Source organism: Numida meleagris, chromosome 1 (genome assembly GCF_002078875.1).
Source record: "Numida meleagris isolate 19003 breed g44 Domestic line chromosome 1, NumMel1.0, whole genome shotgun sequence".
Taxonomy (NCBI): Eukaryota; Metazoa; Chordata; class Aves; order Galliformes; family Numididae; genus Numida; species Numida meleagris.
The window spans coordinates 59,297,172-59,301,510 of record NC_034409.1 but is presented as its reverse complement, the minus strand read 5'-3'; positions in this window follow the sequence as shown (position 1 = coordinate 59,301,510).

Here is a 4,339-nt window from a genome sequence, read left to right as displayed (position 1 = left end):
CACTTCTGTATGCTCTGGAATATAGCTGAACCTCGATGACTAGATTGCAAACCTACATTTAGTTAGCTGAATTTGGATTAAATGATTCCTAAGTGCACAAATTCTCACTGTACTGTAGTGCTTCAGCCTTGCAAGGCCTCCAAGAGACTGTCACCTTCAGAATAATGAGACACTTTTCATTTTTCCAAAATATTTACGTGGGAATGGAATGCTTTTTCTGCATAAGAACAATATAATAATTCTGTTTCATAGTCACCTAGCTTCGCAGAGATTAAATAAATGGAGTAATTTATAGAAATAAAGTGCAAAATAATTGTCAATGTACATGTATAGCTAGCAACAATTCATGTTTAGCCAGTAAGAATACATATACGTGATATTTTTTCATACACATTGCAAGAATATCCTGCACGAGCTTGATCAAACCAGAGAACAAGTCATGACATGCCCAAGGAAGTGCCTAAAGAGGCATCGGGAAGGCCTGGCATCCCCTCTTTGGTGCTCTTCGTGTAGCAAAGGAAGTGTCCGTCGGACAGAATGGAAGAAGCTTTGGAGAAAATCACCTTATCAACATGATAAGAAGTGTACTGAGACATCTTGGAAACAGCAGGATGGCGACTGACTGGCACAAGATAGCACATGAATTAACAAGTGTCAGAACGTAATTAACAAACGTAAAGCTTTGGTAAGATTGTGAACATGGAGTACCCAGCCAATGGGGAAACAGGGGAGGGGATAGGCATGGGGGAGACAAGGTACAAAAGCTGTAATATTATATCCATAGGCGCGCTCCTGTTGGCAGGACTCCTGCCATTGCAATCATGAATTAAAACTTCTTCATCAGAGATCTTGTCTCCTAAAAATTATCTCAGATGTTTCTGACACCCTCTAACATGCAGACACCTACAGTCATTCATGTTGTGATAAAAGTTTCCCTCACCATTATTATTGACAATGAATATTCATGAACTGGACAAGCTGTCAGCAATTTCTTCATATCATCCTGGATCCAGATCCCAGGCAAGCAGCAAACCACAAAGAACAACAGATCTGGCTGGAGGATGGGTGCCTCTGTGCACTGGCTCTTACCTGTGGATCAGTTCAACCCATCAGACACTTTCCCCAACAGCATTTGCCTCTCCTCACGTGCTGCCAGCCCACACACTCCTTCTGTGACTGTATGTCCAGTAGGAGATGATGAGCTCCCAGCCAGCTTCCTTCATCCTGTGACACCCACATGTTACCCCGTCTCTTTTCATCACAGAGGACCATGTCCCATGATTTGCACACATAATTGCACAGACTCTTATGGTCTCACGCAGTTCCATGCTGTGCCTCTGGGGTCATGGCATGCCCTGCTTCAGGCTAATGGCTGTGTTAACTCCATGATCCCCGTCTGCACTCCCTGGTGCTCCTGGTAGGAGGCAGGAGGCTGAGCACAACCCCATTCCAACTTCTCCCAGAAGATCGTCTGCCTGGCAATTAAGTTTTCATGTGTGATATTTTTACTTGGTAGCCATGGCACCTGGAGTCTTAGTTAAATGCTTCTTCTCTGTATTATGCGGAGAAACAAAGAAATAAATATTGCTGCAGTCTCTTGATGCATACACTGTGGGGCTGACAGAGACACAGGTCCATTGTTGACAAGACTTTCTGCTCCGTTTGGTCTTGGTGTTTCTGTTGTTTATTCGCCGAATAGCAACCAAAGAAACTCAGAAGTGAAAGACAGACATACTGGAGCTATTTCAGCCAGTGCAGAATAAATACCTAGTTGTGACTGCTGCCAGCTTGTGCCACATTAACATGTAAATCATCCTACACCTGTGCCCTGGGGCACTCAGTTTGGGAGTGGGAAAAAAATAAAATGAAGACTCATTAAAATAGAAGAAAAAAGTCTCCCTGTCACAATACATCACTCTTACACAGCTCAGTGTCGTACTGCTTCAGCGTACTTGCCTCCAAAGGGATGAACAGCCTCTGGGAAATGTGGCACAATGACAGCATAGGATGTGTGGTACTTCTTTGCAGGAGTGTAAAAAAAACCCAGAGACCTAGTGTATAACTCCTCTCCAGGCTGTGGTGGAAGATAGCCACTTCATTCCTTCAGCACAACAATAAAACCAATTGAGCATGATTGCTGTAATCGAGACATTAGAAGGATATAAGGGAGGCAAAGTTTTCAGGGAAAGGAAATGTCCACTCCCTGAAATGCTCAGCCAATTCTTCACAATGAAATACTCATATGAGACTTTTTGTCACTTTTTCTTCTTTGTAAATCATCCCTAAATAGAAGGAAATTTTCTTTAGAGCATTAGTTAACTAAGAGTACTAATCTTAGCACTGTATCTTTAAAATTCCTCTTCTGTACCTGATTCACAGTCAGTTGACTATGACAATCTGTTAGTCTGAATTTCAATTATTCAGGTAATTTTGCATTCCTAAAATATAAATGGTGTAATGATGCTCATTACAATTTTAATCTTTACTTTCTCAATTATTCTCCAATATTTGTGGACAACACAGTATAGTATTGAATATTTTATGTAAGGAAATACATTTGGTAAAATATTAATTGGAAAGATGTACCTTCACAAAAAATTCTATACATAGTCTTCCAGCTGCATAAAGAATATTTAAAATACAGGACTTTTAAAGTTAGGAAGTGCCAGATTCTTTGTTCATTTTCATGTCATGGTATTTTAATATTATTTATTGTTATCGTTGTGGCTGTAGCTGTTGTTATTTTCTTCTACATTTTCCTTAGTATTCTAGTTTAAGAAATACCTAAAAAAATTGAAAATAATTAGACAATTGACCAGGACACATTCTTTTGTTTGTTTTGACTTACAGTTACCAAATCTGTGAAGAGAAGAGGAGAAGAGTGAACTACTTAGTAATTACAAATCCTAGAAATACTATGATACAGACATAATCAGAAGTAGACCTTTAAGATGAAATTATTATTAATGCAATCATTGAAGGAAAATTGTAACATTGAATCATACAAACTTTTTTTAGACTGAGACAGAATTATGAAATGTTAGTCTCTAGAAATATTAATAGAATATTACTATGCAACATGATGAATAAAGGACTGTTCAGAAAAAGAAAATTAAATCTCACATAGTTTAACGATAAATGGAAATATCTGCAGTTCAACTGTGATAAGTGTTGTACAACTTTCGAAGAATATCATATACAAGACATTTCAAGTATATTTGTAAAATATACACTTTGATGTACAAATGGATTTTTAGAGCAGTTTCATGTTCATTGAACAACCTACACTATAACTGTGAACTTTCATCTTCAGTCTGGAATGGCCTGTCTTTTGCAGTACTGTACATATAAAGTGTTGCTAGTCAAGTAAGAGCTAATCTTTGCATAAGTCTTTATATTTGCATTCTTATATGTAGCAAATAATTACTTTTATCTAGGTCAGGATGACCATCCTTGAAACTGTTAAAGTGATTAAGTAGAGGAACTTTTAATCATGGTGTGACTTCTCTTTGAAGATAGGAGCATCTTGAAAAAAAAATGCGCTTCTTGAAAAAGTACATAATAACATGAATAGTACATAAAAGCATGAATAAGTAAAAAAGTACATAATAGCATGAATAACGAAGCCAGCAGAAAAGGAGATTAGCTCTATTTTTAACTGACCAATTGTAGGACAGAGGCTGTATCAGTGTAGTGGTCAAGCGATAATAGTATTTATAAAAAAGTGTTGCAAAAATCCTGAGATGTGCTAGTTTTGTGGGAAATCACCTAGCACCCAAACTTGAGCAATTTTCTAAGAAAATAGTATCTTCTCTCTGTGTGTTAGATTGGCTTACTGTACACCGGGTAATTAATTTACCTTTCAGACAACAGTTTTCTGGTGACCCAGGTAGAGTAGCCATGAGGCCTTGTCTGGATCGACTTGCTGCAGCTGGCAGGGATTAGACTCCAGCGTGCATTGACCTTTTCTCAGGGACTCTGTTGGATGCCCCTCCCCTTCTGTGGCAGTAAGTGACACTAAGGAGCAGCACTTAAATTGAGATGCTGACTTTATGGTGTCACAGGGGAATAAGAGGCTCTTATTTGCTAATTTTGTTTGTTTTTTTTTGATAATTATCCAACATTTGGTATTTGGTAAGAGTAAGAAATCATACATGTAGGTGCTGAAGATCACACTGTATGTAGTCTTGGATAAAAAAATTTGTTGGAAGTTTGGGGACCAGTCCCTCCTCTGAAATTCCCCTTTGCTTACCTCTGAGATGCATCCTAAAACGTCAGGATAAATTTGGTGGGGATCTCCTGATTAAGAAAATATTGAAACGCTATTGTGTGCAGTGGT